The sequence below is a fragment of the Gymnodraco acuticeps genome, unplaced genomic scaffold (genome assembly GCF_902827175.1).
Source record: "Gymnodraco acuticeps unplaced genomic scaffold, fGymAcu1.1, whole genome shotgun sequence".
Taxonomy (NCBI): domain Eukaryota; kingdom Metazoa; phylum Chordata; class Actinopteri; order Perciformes; family Bathydraconidae; genus Gymnodraco; species Gymnodraco acuticeps.
In genome coordinates this window covers 3,651,279-3,667,359 of record NW_022990440.1, presented here as the reverse complement: position 1 = coordinate 3,667,359, position 16,081 = coordinate 3,651,279, and the positions used below count along the sequence as shown (strand labels likewise).

The 16,081-nt window shown below is 41.2% G+C and overlaps 1 long non-coding RNA gene across 1 annotated transcript; it reads right to left on the bottom strand.

Annotated features, from left to right (window-relative positions):
• Positions 1 to 299: 299 nt before the first annotated feature.
• On the bottom strand, positions 300 to 7,682 carry LOC117552095. The gene is made up of 2 exons (XR_004569897.1): positions 7,591 to 7,682; positions 300 to 1,454 (listed from the first exon to the last, which is right to left on the bottom strand). It is a non-coding gene; the product is annotated as an uncharacterized LOC117552095 (long non-coding RNA).
• Between the last annotated feature and the right edge of the window lie 8,399 nt (positions 7,683 to 16,081).

Below are 16,081 nucleotides of genomic sequence, written 5' to 3'. Positions count from 1 at the left end.
ACTGTGTGGAATGTGTGTGTTTGTACAGAAACACAGAAACACACACTATGGTGAAACTAATCCTGTTACATTGTCTGGAAATGTGTCTACTCTGGCGCACTGTAACCTTGATTTTGCTGGGAAAGAATGACAAAATCTGTGTTTTTCAGCCTTTTTTGTCCCTTTATTTGATCTACAAGTGGCATGCTGTTCTCGTCACTGGGCATCCTTATCAGTGCCGCCCAGAGCCCCACCCCTCCATGGCCGGGGAGCAAGTGCACTGGATGATTGCACACACACATACAGTACAAACACAACAACTCGGCCAACGTGGTTTTATTCATGTGAGAGGCTGAGGGTTGAAAGAAGGTGCTGGGAAGATTTGTAGCTTTGTCCCAATTCTCACCTCAACCCTTCCCCTTATTTCATTATCACCCGCAGCTGCACAAAAAAGTAACAGAAACAGAGTCTCAAAAGGTCATGATGAAATGACTCCATCCAGGAGAACTCACAACCTGTGCACATCATCCACCTCAGGAAGCAAAACGAGATGAACAACTAAAGAACATTCTAAAAATAGTCTATTTGGCAGTAGGTTAAAGAAATCTCTTCACTACTACAACATGCAGTATGTGTTGTATTTCATGAAGAAAGAAGACAACATAATTATGGAAGTCATTCAGATTAATGCGATAAGTAACAATACAATAAAACAATATATTGGAATTTCTTAGTAAGAACCAATGCTAGCAAAACGTTTAAAAGGCTAATTCTAGATAATGTATCGCCAATACAGTATATGGGCTTTCATCAACAGACATGAATGCCATTTTTCAAGGTGATATGTTATTATTACGGACAGCTTACTGTTGTTTCTAAACACATTGGCAAACATCTATAGTAATATTTACGATTAAGAAAAAGCCGACAATTAAAGACTATCTATAAAGCTTAAGTTATACAATGTGCTTTAATGTATTTTCTATTTTTCGTTTATGTTTGTGTTAAAGATGTCTCTCACCAGAGAGAGCACGTTGCAGCATTGTGTGCATGATGTCATTTACTAATTTCTTGCACTTTGGAAAAGGAGTTGGATTTCTGATACATAGAGCATGGATCACACTTTTAGTTTTATTGAACAATCTAATTTTATATTGCATTACCATCCTTTGCCTTGATCTGTTCATAAGATGTTATGAAAAGCCGTTCATGCTGTAATTGTGGTGATTAAACTTATTTCAAAGAAAGCAGAAACAAGGAGTTGAGAGTTGTGAACACCACATACACACAGCCTACAGTAACTTGCTTTTATTTGGGTGTATCATGTTGGTGTATACATGTATTACATGTCGAGCTAAAGTGAGCAGCCATGTCCTTTCACATTTCAGCATGGAAAAACTTGACATGTGGGAGTCAGCTCTGTCACCTCTGGCACAGACCTCTTGATCCTCCATCCTCTGACTGACAGCTCCCATCTGTGGGGAGACAGAGAGTAATGTATGTGGCACACAACAACAGTACAGTATATAGTCAGGGTTATTGTGGTAGTTTTAGATGTATTTTGTGATCCTAACATTATGAGTGATATAAATATTATAAAAGTAAGACATTTTAAACTTTTAATATATAAAGTAAAGAAATAAGTTAAGTAGAAGAGTAGGAAGTAGGAACCAGTGAATGCTTGTCAAGTCTTAGCCCCTTTTTTGTACTTAATCAATACACTTTCCAACTATGTGCTACACACACACACACACACACACACACACACACACACACACACACACACACACACACACACACACACACACACACACACACACACACACACACACACACACACACACACACACACACACACACACACACACACACACACACACACACACACACACACACACACACACACACACACACACACACACACACACACACACACACACACACACACACACACACACACACAGATCAAATTGTTGGAGAAAATAAAGGGAATGAAGCACTCAAACAAACCAAGAATAATTCAATAAGACTAAAAAAAACATAACAAGATTAAAAACAAGCTACATAGCTGTATCCTGATTTACTATGCTAATTCTCCTATCCCATCATCCATCACACACATTTGTTTACGTGTTGTATCTTTAAACGTTTCAAAGTTGGTAAACCTCAAGGCGAGGGGTGAGAACCAGAGGGGCGTAAGTGACATTTGACCAACTTTACAGGAGAGCCAAAACAAAAAATGACCATACTTTATCCTGACTTAAAGTGTACAGAGTGTACAGTAGTACCCCTCCGAACTGTACAAAGGCCCTTTTTTTCTGTCGGTCTCAATGGCTGCATGAACACTGTCACATTCCATCTTGCTGTGCACACTCCATGAATGTATGATCAATAATGGAGATGGGCAAGGTTTTAACTGCATGGAGACACATGGCACTAAAACCAGCATTCCTGTTCTGCCCACCACATGTGTCAGAGTACAGCACCACATGCTCAGTACCTGAAAGAGTTGACAGATACTGGAACATGCATGTGCTGATCTCTGATGAGTTGAATTCTCTGTTGAAGATGGATCTGTAGAAACTAAGTTTCCTTTGTCACTCGGCATTGACTTTGAATCCTGGATTATTTCATTCTCTTCATCAAGCTCTTCTGCATCTTGAAATAAGCTTAGTAACACTTCTTCAGCAGTGAAAAGCTTTCTTCTCATGGTTGACCTAGCTTGCTTACATATGCTTGCTTACTCCTCTTCTCCTTGTACACAAACTCGCTCGGATCAGTCATTAGCCCGCATGGTTTTTCTTACCACTGCTACGCTGACGACACCCAATTAATTCTGTCCTTTCCCCGCTCAGAGACCCAGGTCGTCGCACGCATCTCTGCTTGTCTAGCTGACATCTCTCAGTGGATGTCTGCTCACCACCTCAAGCTCAACCTTGACAAGACTGAGCTGCTCTTCCTCCCGGGAAAAGATTGTCCAACTCTTGACCTGACAATCAACATCGGCACCTCAGTTGTTTCCCCGACTCAGACTGCAAGGAATCTGGGTGTGACCCTAGATAACAACCTGTCCTTCACTGCAAACATCGCTGCTACAACCCGCTGCTGCAGATACACGCTTTACAACATTAGGAAGATACGTCCCCAGCTGACTCAGAAAGCGACTCAGGTTCTGGTCCAGGCTCTCGTCATCTCACGCCTAGACTACTGCAACTCCCTCCTGGCTGGTCTACCTGCATGTGCCATCCGACCTCTGCAGCTCATCCAGAATGCAGCGGCTCGTCTGGTTTTCAACCTTCCTAAATTCTCCCACACCACTCCGCTCCTCCGCTCCCTTCACTGGCTTCCGGTAACTGCTAGAATCCACTTCAAGACACTGGTACTTGCTTACCGTGCTGCGAATGGATCTGGCCCTTCCTACATCCAGGACATGGTTAAACCGTACACCCCAGCGCGTGCACTACGATCTGCATCAGCCAAACGACTCGTTGCGCCCTCGCTGCGAGGGGGACCCAAGTTCCCATCGGCGAAAACACGTGGGTTTGCTATCCTGGCTCTAAGATGGTGGAATGAGCTCCCCATTGACATCAGGACGGCAGATAGCTTGCACATCTTCCGGCGCAAACTGAAAACTCATCTCTTTCGACTCCACTTCGAGCGTTAGAACGATTAACGAAGCACTTTTATACCAATAAAGGACTGGATTACCTAAAGCCAGTTGAGTAGCACTTGAAATGTTTGGCTCTATGAAACCTGATATACTTATATGATTCTGTTTTCTTCAAGGTTGTGTCTTCCTGGTCGAATGTACTTATTGTAAGTCGCTTTGGACAAAAGCGTCAGCTAAATGCAATGTAATGTAATGTAATGTAATATGGTGTCAGCCATTTTGACTCAAGTGCTATCCAAAGGCTTTACCCATAATACATTTCTCAGGGCCAAAAGGGCGTAAGTGCACTTACGTCCTTTTGGCCCCAAATAGTTCAGTGTGTTCTGTGTTAGGTCTTTTGGTTTTTGATGAATAACTCTGGATTGGTTTTGAATTCACATGCACCCTTTTGGCAGTAGAAAGAGCTCATTGAGAGCTTTCATTTGATATATATATAACTCATTTTTGACCAAAATGTCACTTACGCCCCTCTGGTTCTCACCCCTCGAAGTGTTCATCATCCCTTTTTGGTCATGTTAAAAGTTAGCTCATTATTTTTTCTTGCTGAAATCTTCAACATAACATGTTAACATATAATGATCTGGATTTTCGGTTTTGGACTTTGTAATATATTGCAAAATAAGAGAGTTATAAGTCCCTGTTTCAAAAGCATATTTCCACTTTGTGCATTGCAATCAATTCCCATATATTAGGAGAGTTAACTTAATCCAAATCAACTTAATCAATCAGTCATAAAACCGACATATATTAAAGTAATTGTGAATGGAGAATGACGAAGAGATGAAAGTTGTTTAAATTGGAATGGGTGATAAAGTTTGAGATCTTCTTTCATCCCGACTACTGATATAACTTGTTTAAAAGGCGATTTCTTTTTTTTTATGATTTGATTGAGGATCAGATTGGGCAGTTGCAGGAATAAAGAGCAATTACTTTCATTAAAGGCAGTCCATTAAAATTGTAGATCCTGCTAAGATATGAGAGACTTTGACTTGCAAATTAGGAATATAACATTTTATTATAACCTTCACAGCATATTGTCCTGTCACAGTTGATATAAAAGAGTTGCGAAACATATTTTAACATGTGCGTAAAGGTACCAAGGCTCAGCATTGAAACCAAGGTCTGTGCAGAGTTGGTGCTGCGTATCCTTGATAGATGTTAGATAACAGAAAATCTTCCTGCTGCTGCACCTGCTTGTCCTCGGGATGTGTAAAATGACCTTTATGTGACATTCTTGTAGAAAACACGGGTTACTAAAAGATCAACGGAAAGTTGACCAGCAGTATTTTTTAACACCCTGTCACCTAGATTTCAAGGAGGCTTTAATGAGAGTACAACTCCTTGTACCTGTCAGCAGCCCTCACTTCCAACTGTACTGCAGATCTTCCAAAAGGAAGGTCGAGAGATTGTTGATCCTCAATACAAAGGATTAGGAAATAATGGGTTTTGAATTGCAAGTGAAATGAATTAAATGTAATGGCCCAGAACGTGATATAAGACATTTGCAAAAGCTTACGTGACTTGAAATGTATTCCAGCAATCAGAAAACAACATACGGCAACCTACATCAGTAAAGGTTGATGATTCCACACAACCAATTAAAGTAAATGTCAAACCCACAGAGATGTAGCTGGGTTAGCATCCTCAGCTGTGGATTCTAAGCAGTGGAAGAGCAGCATGAGATATGTAGCCAATACATTAAAAATAAATAATCCAGGCCATCCATTACTCCCTTGGTTAATGGCATTAAGAGCTGGATAATCTATTCTCATGTAAAATGCAATCATTAGCATACCCGGCTAACTAGTTCATGAAAAAAGTGTGAACCATAGACAAACTTTGTTTGTGGAGATACAATTAGATATTAACTGGTGAGGTTGCCAATTTCTTTTGGCTCAAGCCTTTGGCACAACATCATGTAGCTATCAAATATAAATGAAGAGTTCTCAATTTAAAACAATTCAAATCGGCGCTCGCTCCCATCAGCCACATTCAACTAGTCACACCAAAATCAAATCAACAATAAACTACAATAACGACAACTTATTCTTAAGTACATTTAAATCCAACCTGAGTTAGGCCACAACGAGGGTGGGTTTGTCTACACAACAAAATGCAGAGTGAATTCCGTTAAAAAAGTCATTTCTGTTGCAAATACGTCAAGATAAACCTTTCCTCCTTTATTTTCTAATGAAATGACATGCTCTGCCACTGAGAAAGATTTAGTGTTGAATCTGAGATATCAGTAAAATACACACGCCACAATCCCCGAACCCCAATGCCTGATTCCAATTTAATATCAAGTGAAGCAGACATGGGGGTATGTTTGATTTGTCTTACACCCTCAACCTAACACCCACACCTAATATTTTTGTACTAGTATGAAACTGTCAGAGAAAAGACGAAACTGATGGAAACAATGTGCTCACTTAAAACTCAATAATGTATCATTTATTTAATTTCTCAGAGTTTGACAGACAGAAACATTCCACATTTGAGGGGAAACATATGCAATGGTTTGTTGAGGGTTCATTAAGTAAATTACATTTTAAATGAATAGATACAAGCCTGCACTCAAAAATGAAAACATTGACTAAATACAACTTATTTGGTCAACAAGTTCCATGAAATTGTAATAGTGTTAGCTCATCCTCTGTAACTTGAACTTGAATGAACTTGTATAACAGGAATACATCATTATAATTTGATCAATATGAGATATTTAAGCTTACCCAAATTAAGTCAGATATGTTATATGGACTTATAGAATACATTTTCAGATATTGTACACTTTCTAGTTACTAATTTAAAGGGATAGTGGAAATGCGCGAATTTTGGGTTTAATTTATGTATTTTTATTAAAAATAAGCATAATGAACAATTTTTTTTAATTTCATGCGCCTAGTTTCATTTTATTTTCAATTTTACTGCGCCCTCTCAATGAAACGAAATACTTCGGGAATCGTCGGGAATCTTCGGGTGATGAGAGCAAAGGAAGACGGGCACAAACAATGGCGGACATTCAATAGCATTTGCATGTGAATAGCCGACCTTTATTATGGTGAATAGATGTGTTTTGTATGGCTGTAGTGCGACAGCAAATGCAGAGAATGGCGTATCGACGCATGCGTTTCCAAGAAACCCAGCCATTCGTCGTCAGTGGGTGAAATTTGTTCAGATAACACGGGCAAACTTCACGGAGCCGAAGCTGACGAGTAATTCGGCAGTCGTGTGCTCCCGTCATTTTACTGACGATTGTTTCGAGATTCCTCTGTCTCTAGCTCAAATTGAAAGTGGAATACATAAGAAGTGAGTATTTTATTATGTTTTCTTGTTGATTTAATGCATCATTAGCCTGTACCATTTTGTACAACGCCATTTATCCGGTACACAGTGTCGAATGTGTACACTACAGTCATCATATAGACATGATAGACTAACAGTACTGTGAGTACAGCCTACACTTGACAGGCAGCCTGGCTATCCTAGGATGTTGTTTACTTTCTCTTTTCTGGCTGATAGCTCCAGGAATTCGAGGTCTTACAGTGATGACATTACATGTGTGGAATCTGTGGAGTCTCAGCTTTAAATCGTATATCTTGTTTGTGCAGTTAAGATACGGGCATTTCTACCGTGTGTTGTGTGTAAAAAAGCGTTAGCATTAGTTAGCATTGTTTCGCTCAATGCTAATTCAAAGGCTTGGTATTACTCTTGTGTTTTTTCTAGCTAACAATTGTTCTTATTGTCAGTTAGCGGAGTTTCTTACCTTTAAAAGGGTATGAAACATTAATAGTTTCATAAATGTTAAGAAGCCCTGAGACATGTGAGAGAAAAAAAACTGTGGGAGGGGTCCACCTTCGGGCTTAACTGGTTAACAATGATTAATATTTGTAAAGGCTACAGGTGATCTTAAGATGCGTGAGCTATGCTTATGGACCTACCAGTCAAGATTATTTGTGCGTAGGGGTGCATCATCTGGCGCCTGGTCCTGGTCATCCTCGCCATTGCCCATGCCGTGAACCATCACCTCGGGCTCGGGCTCGAACAAATAAGGACGTAATGGTCCATCGTCTGGCTCAATATTGTCACCATCGTCGCTTACTGAACCGGATTCAGATTCAGTTCCTAAAACGACATTTTCGTAGGAAAGCCGAGAGGATGTTTCTGAATCACTGGATACCTCGTACAATCCTTCTTCTTTGTCTGGTATATTTGCCCTTCCACGTTCATTCTGCATAGACGCCATGGTTTGTTATCGTATAGAGAGGCGAAGTCCCTCCCCTTCCGAAAGCCTCCATGGGACCCCGGAAGCGGAAAATTATACATTGAAGTCAATGGAGAGAGAAAGGTTATCTTTTGATCCCGTTTGAATTGTGCCACGAATGACACATATGATGTTTGTCAATTTAAAAGAACATTTTGCAAGTCAAAAAAATAAAAATGTGTCGTAAAACTGTGAAGTTACACATTTTTTCGTGTGAAACCGCTCAGTGAACTACAGGTCTCTCGTCTCGCACAATACGCGTCACCAACATAAAGATGGCCGTCACGTTAGCACATTTCACCACATTCTTTCAGAATGAGAATAAAAGTATTTTACGAGGTGAAAATCACTACAAGTCTGGGCACGTTGAGAGCTGTACCTATATGAAAGGGGAGTTAGTCGGTTCTGTAAGAGCCAGCATGCGGGACCGGCTTTACAAGGTTTCGGTGAGTAATATGAGTGCAATGTGTAACGTTAATGTCAGCTAGCTAACATTAGCTAACAAGGTACACTAACGTGTTTTGTTTTAGCAACTAGTTTTCTCCTTAAGAACTTCGTGGTCTCTGTGTATGCTGTGGATAACATTAGTGTTCACAAGAACAAGGTACACTCCCGTGTTTTGTTTTAGTTGATCTTCAGATTGAAGCGGCCAGTTTTATATCGACTATACTGTATGTGTGATCTCCTTTTTCTCGTTGTGTCATTTGAGTTTATTTGCTGTGTGTCGATTCAAGGATTTTGGTTATCTAGTCACAGCTGTGTGTGACTCCCTCTGGTACACCGGTATGTGTTTTCCTAATGTAGAGAGCATTGATTAATTAATAAACTACACACTGAGTCTAGATCCTGACCAAATCCTTTTTTATTGTTGATCAAATGTTTTTCAAAAATGTATTCATACACATTTAGAAAAATACAATGTACAATCACAACCAATACAACACAAATTACAAAAAATACAGAAAAAACAAACAATAACAACAGACAAGAGGACAAAACTATGGAAAAATAAACCCTCCCACCCCCAGATCCGGACCATCCTTGTATTATTGCTCATTCAATCTATTATAGCATGCTAACAAATGGTATTTACTTTATTTTTACAGATCTGCATGGGAGACGATGGCGCGATGCAGAGCGCTGTCTGTGATTGTGCACAGGAGATGTACAAATGCAGCCACGCTGCAGCATTGGCAATATTTGCCATGTGGCAGATCAGCTCCACAGATGTTGAGTGCCAGTGGAGGAAGCCTGGCACTTCCAAAGTAGTCCAGCCGGTGTCTCAACTTTACCAACAGCGAGAGGAGACATACAACCCACTGGCCAGAGACATCGCCAACTGTCAACTGGGGGGTTGTAAACGAGGCCGAAGGGGTGAAGGCTTTTGTGGAGGCCTATCAAGTGACAGTGTTCGAATCAAGTCTGGTCTCTTTGTGAGTGAGTCGGGTGTTCTGGGAGCATCACCCGATGGACTTGTGCAGCCATCTGCCCTGCTGGAGGTGAAGTGTCCACACAGCCAGAGGAACATGACCATCATGGAGGCAGTCCAGTTACCATCCTTCTGTCTCCGTGAGGAGGGTGGGTCATATATTCTCAAGGAGAATCACCCATACTGGCACCAGGTCCAAGGGCAGCTGCACATCACAGACCGGAGTCTCTGCTACTTTGTTGTGTGGACCACGAAGGAGGCGATCATCATCCCCATCCCCAAAGACCCTGCATGGCATGGAAATCTCCTCCTCCTGGAACAATTCTACACCCAGCATATGCTCCCTGTGTTGGCCAGTAGAGAGGAGGACATTTCAATAAACATACTCTTAACACCCTCGGACTCTGCGTTGTGTTTCGTATGTGTGATGGGGTGTTATGCAGAGGGGAGGAAAACAGGACACAGCAGATTGGGATTGTGGTGGAGATGCTGAGCAGTTATTTAATTGTTGCATGTAATTATTATTATACTGCGTGCTTCTTAGTTATTCCATCTTTTGCTGTAACATGGATCTGTATGTAACTCTATATTTACTTGTTATCTACCACACTTCCTTCTACATCATACACCATCATTATACATGATGGTGTATATAGGATATATATATTTGTATACATATCTGTAAATTGTATAATTTTATTTAAACGTCTTTTTGATCTCTCAAACTGAGTAAGATTGACAATAAAGTTGACTTTGAAAAATATATATATTCTTTATGAAAATAGTTGACTGTTGTCAAATGAATCCAAATGAAACGTTGGACTGAACTACAACTACGCCTTTAAATCTCTACGGACTGTTTTTCAGTGGGATGGCAAGTTCCTATCTTTAAACATTTATTAGTTTTTTCTCAGAACAGATTTGATTTTCTGAAGTTAATTTAACTTTGCCGACCATGTAAGGTCATCATTAAAAGGTACAATCAATTTGTTTAGGGTTGACTAAAATAATGAAAAACATTCATTTGGATAATTTACTGACAGAATAAGAAACTCAATGATGCTCTACTCACCTGTTCCCTTTTTATAAAGTGAAACAGTTGAAACGATAGATTTTAGTAAACTTAAAAACAACCTTCTCCAAAAGCTATCAAGGAATATACCGAATACTTGTTTTAGAACTTTATTACATATTTTTATATAAATAGTTTGAATGATCCATAATTGACAGAAGCTTGTGTTTACACTGACCTGTTACTCATATATTAATGTCTTTGTAACTTCAGTAAACCACTACCTCACTAATTTCTTTCATTCATCACGGTTCAGTAAACTAAGTGATACATGAACCAGTTTAATCATTATAATAACGTAGGATTGCAACTCTTTGAAAATGTATGTGGCTCTTAAAAGAGCTGTTGTGTTTGGGTGTGCTGGTCTCAGGTCAGTCTAAGCCCTCTCTCCGCGGATGCGGCGGGCCAGCTGGATGTCCTTGGGCATGATGGGGACCCTCTTTGCTTGGTTCATCTTACTGGGGGGCAGCTACATGGATGTCGGTGCAGTCCACAATCATTGCGCAGTTGAAGGCAGAATGAATTTATTATTGACTCCGAATGAAGCACAACTTCATGTCATACAATGCAATGACTTTATTTGTAATTGTGTAAAAAAATATGAGCATTGATTAGCAAGCAGGACCTGCAGGAACAGAGAATGGTGATGGAGCTGGGAAAGAGAGAAGAATAAAGAAAACAGATCAACTTTATTATCGGATATTAAAAATTCAATTTCAAAACAAGTTGCCGCTCCTACAGTTTTCTAGTATGTAAAAATGATTTCACATCCATCCATCCATCCATCTTCTCCCGCTTATCCGTGGTCGGGTCGCGGGGGTAGCAGTTCCAGCAGAGAGCCCCAAACTTTCTTTTCCCTGGCGACATCAACCAGCTCTGACTGGGGGATCCCAAGGCGCTCCCAGGCCAGCGAAGAGATATAATCCCTCCACCTGGTCCTAGGTCTACCCCTTGGTCTCTTCCCAGCTGGACGTGCCTGGAACACCTCCCTAGGGAGGCGCCCAGGTGGCATCCTAACTAGGTGCCCGAACCACCTCAACTGGCTCCTTTCGACCTATGCAAAATATCACACTCAATACATGTGTGTCTCTGGGGGGTGCATTGTGCCTTTGATGTATATAAATAATATACCATAACCAAATACTATTACGTACAGTGGAAATCAGGTTGCCAGAGCAGGTCAGTGTGCATGTTCCTCAACGTCTCAGCAGTTACAGGTGAGGTAAAGAAAATAAAAGAGAAAAAAGGTCAGTAACAACACTTTAAAGTAACAACACTTTGAATAATTATCTCTTCTAACAATTTTCTCTCAATAAGCACACAACGACTGTCTTTCCAACAAACAGATTGTCATCACAATGAAACACGTCCAGAAGAATGTCATGCAAAGCTCCATGCCTGCCTTCGACTCTCCCTGAACTGCTTCCTTAGCACCCGGTGGAGGGCGCAGTAGGCTACTCTTCAAAAGTTTCACGAAATACTTACCATCATGTTTGGTTACTGTTTAACATTTTGGTTTACTTCATGTAATAAAATAATAACTTCATGGTAAGGCTACTAAAAATGACAAGGCTAAGTAATGTAATGCTAACTAACGTGCTCGCTACTCGTCGCTACTAGCTAGGTAGCTAACTTGACTATGTTCCATGCACAACATGTATATTACCTATGATATTACCTGATATGTCTGATCCAGCGACTCCTGGTCCTTTCATCAGACGGGAATCGATAGAAGGAGCAAGTGGTATGATCACTTTTATGACTACAACCTGGTACAAAGCACACAGGCATCTTGTAAAAGTGAATTTATTTTTAGCGATCTATAATTTATTGGAGGGAATAAATCAGTTATGAGATCTTCTTCTTCTTCGCTTTAATTACGAGTCTTATTATAAATCACCGAGCATGCCTGTGACATCACTTACGCGACCCAGAATGGGATTTGGGATTTGTAGTCTTTGTAGTAGCGTATTTTTCATAGTCTTATATTTCAGCAGTTTTACGACAAAATGTGACTTTTTTGACATGGAAATGATTGTTTAAGATTGACAAACATCATATGTGTAGTTCGTGGCACAATTCAAACGGGATCAAAAGATACGTGTTCTCTCTCCATTGAATTCAATGTACATTTTTCGCTTCCGGGGTCCCATGGTCCGGAAGTAGATGGGCGTGACTTCGCCTCTCCATCGTCTTCCTGAGTTTTCGTCACTTCCGGTTTGGCTGAGTCGAACATTTCGTTTCTAAAAAACTTCGGGGAAGCTGCAATAAAGTGCTTCTAACATTCGTAAGGCAATTATTATATTTTTTTAATCAGGTGTGATTGTTTTGGTATGTAATTATGCTTGTATATAAGTTAAAACGAAACTATTTGAGGTTCCATTTCCACTATCCCTTTAAGTAACTAGAAATTAGCTGACGTTATCTCTCTCAGTCCGACAGGAGAGGACTCTCCCTCCTTATTGTTGAAACAGCTTCTAATCTCCGTTAGCTCCGAGGTAGCACCAGATGCTAACAACAACCCCTGCAACTCTCTCGGTCTCTCTCTCTGTCTCTCTTTCTCTCTCTCAGTCTTTCAAAGTCCGACAAGAAAGAGCTCTCCCTCTCCTTATTGTTGAAACAGCTACTAATCTCCGTTAGCTCCGAGCTAGCAAATGCTAACAACAACGCCCGTAACTCTCTATGTCTCTCTCTCTCTGTCTCTCTCTCTTTCTATATCTCTCTCACACAGACGCTCCTCCGTGACCAGATCCGGCGGCAGACATACGTCTCTGGGCGGGCATTTGATTTACCAAGGGCGGGCGGGCCACCCCGAAACTTAGGCCTACATTTCCCCGGAGATCTCTGGATTTGTCAAGGAGGGGGTTTAGGTTGGCATAAGGCTGTTGACGGTCTTATTATAGGCTACATTGGTTGGCTACATTGGTTGGTTTTGTGGCACATTTGTAACGCTGTGCCAACTTGGGCAAGCACGCAGGCAAACTTGAGCGCACACAGGGTGGAAAGGTGGGTTGAGCGATGGAGAGAAAGGGAGAGAGAGAGATTGAGCGAGGCCGAGAGCATGTGCAGCGGTCTGCTTGTGCACAGAGCAGGAGTTTGTGAGAGAGCCGGCTTGAGAGTCAATTTCTCTTCAAAATATAATTGATTGCCAGCCTCCCTTGTCCCTGGCTGGCTTGCTAGCTCGTTGGTAACGTAACTGATGTCTTCTAATGTGCCTGCAACTGAGGAAAACAAAAATAAACCCTGTGAACTTTGGAAATTACTCAATAACCAGCTTGGCTTAGTAAAAAACTAAAAACGAGATTTTCGAACTTAAACATAAAGACAGATAACAGGCTCATCACAGACAAACTGGATGTGGCCAAGTACTTGAACATTTTTTTCACAAACATAGCCACAACTCTTGTAAATAAATTACCTTCCCACTCAGGGCTTTTTGGGGTAGATCACATCATGACCTACTACAAAAACCTAGGGGTACGCAAAGATGATTTCAGTCTAGCAAGGGTAACTACAGCAGAGGTACTCATTAAACTGAGCGCCCTCCAACCTAACAAGGCCACTGGCCACGACAATATCCCCTCCAAATTCCTCAGAGACACAGCAACCGCCATCTCACCAGTCATAGCTCACATAATTAACCTCTCCATAAAACAGGGGAAACTACCCAAAGACTTCAAAATTGCAAGAGTAACCCCCCTGCACAAAAAGGGCAGCAAATTGGACCCAGGCAACTACCGCCCTGTTTCTATACTTACCTCCATCTCGAAAGTCATGGAAAAAATTGTATATGAACAGGTCGAAAAGTACCTCGCGGAAAAGAAACTAATCTATGAATTTCAATCTGGCTTTAGAACATCCCACTCCACTGACACATGCCTTCTTTATTTGAGCGACCACATCAAACAAGAGGTGGACGAGGGCAAGTACTGCGGCATGGTGATGCTGGACCTACAAAAGGCTTTCGACACTGTCAATCACCCCATTCTGATTGACAAGCTAAAAGCAATTGGTTTTGATAAACTATCGGTGAGCTGGATGCGGTCCTACCTGGAGGGGAGAGAACAGATGGTGGAGGTAAACGGTACTCTGTCCCCCCCCCCCTCCCAGTGAGCTGTGGTGTTCCACAAGGAAGCATATTAGGTCCGTTACTGTTCCTAATTTATGCAAATGACATGTCATCAGCATGTGACTACAACTTGTTCCTGTTCGCGGACGACTCAGCCCTGCTGGTCTCTGACAGGAACAGGTTGCAGGTTGAAAAAACCCTCAGCTCCGAGCTCGGCAGAATCTGCATCTGGCTCGCCGATAATAAATTATCATTACACCTGGGTAAAACAGAGTCCATTCTCTTCGGTTCGAAACATAATCTCAGCAAATCCGACGACTTCTCAGTTGCAGTGGGTGACATTATTGTCACAAGTAAGAAGGAAATGACATACCTAGGATCTATTCTTGAGGCAAACCTCTCCTGTGACAAAATGGCATCCAATTTAATAAAAAAAGTCAATCAAAGAACTAGATTCCTATACCGGATCTCCTCTCTGGTAAACAAAAACACCCTGAAAACTCTGGCAGGAGCACTCATTCAAGGGTACTATGACTATGCTTGCACGTCATGGTACCATAGCACCTCCAAGGCGCTAAAAATAAAACTTCAAACATCGCAAAATAAACTGGTCAGACTACTACTTGACCTTTCATCTAGAACCCACCTCACCTCTGCCCACTTTGACAACCTAGGATGGCTTAGAGTAGACGACAGAGTACAGCTACTTGCAATGGGCCTGGTCTACAAGATCCACTACACCTCTATGGTACCCATGTACATGTCAAAATTCTTCCCAAAGGTCAAGGAATACCATGATCATAACACCAGAGGGAGCTCCACAAATCATGTGAAACCCAGATTTGGCACAAAAAAGGGGGAATACACGTTTCGCAATTATGCCACATCAAGGTGGAACGCTCTTCCCACAACTGTAAAGGAAAGTAAAACTATACTTACCTTCAAAACCTCTCTTAAAGAGCACCTTCGGGGGAGAGCATTGCAAAACTGGCCCCGGTAATGGTACAAATCTCAACCTGTCGTTCAATGGACAGCTTCCCCCCCATCTATGTATATACTCGCATTTTAGACTATGTTACTAACTGTATATCTGTAGACTTGGTATGTCTTAAATGTCCGGTTAGGATGTATTAGAACGAAATCTAAAATGAAAATTGTAAACAAGCAATCTGTATGTAAAAAACCACCTGTATGTAAATTGTAAATAAGCCATCTGTATGTCAAATATGTCTTATATGTCTTATATGATATGATGAATTGGAAATGGGGGACCCTGATGTAAACAAGACGAAAGTCTTTCTCTGGTCTGCATCCCCTTAACAATTGTATGTTTTGAGCTGTACTGTACTGTACCCAATATACAAGCTGTTAATAAACTTTTCAATCAATCAATCAATCAATCAATCAATCAAAGCGAGCTACCCGCTGCAGTGGAAACGCGCCAATAGAGGCTAGTGGTAAGCCCCCAGTACAGCGCTTGGCTTTGAAGAACATTTTGCGGTAGTGGCAAAATCATGAAATTACAACCATCAGGTTGAGGTAAATCTACATCCCAGTATATCAGCCCTTTTCAATGCCATAAGTTCCTCAACTGTCCG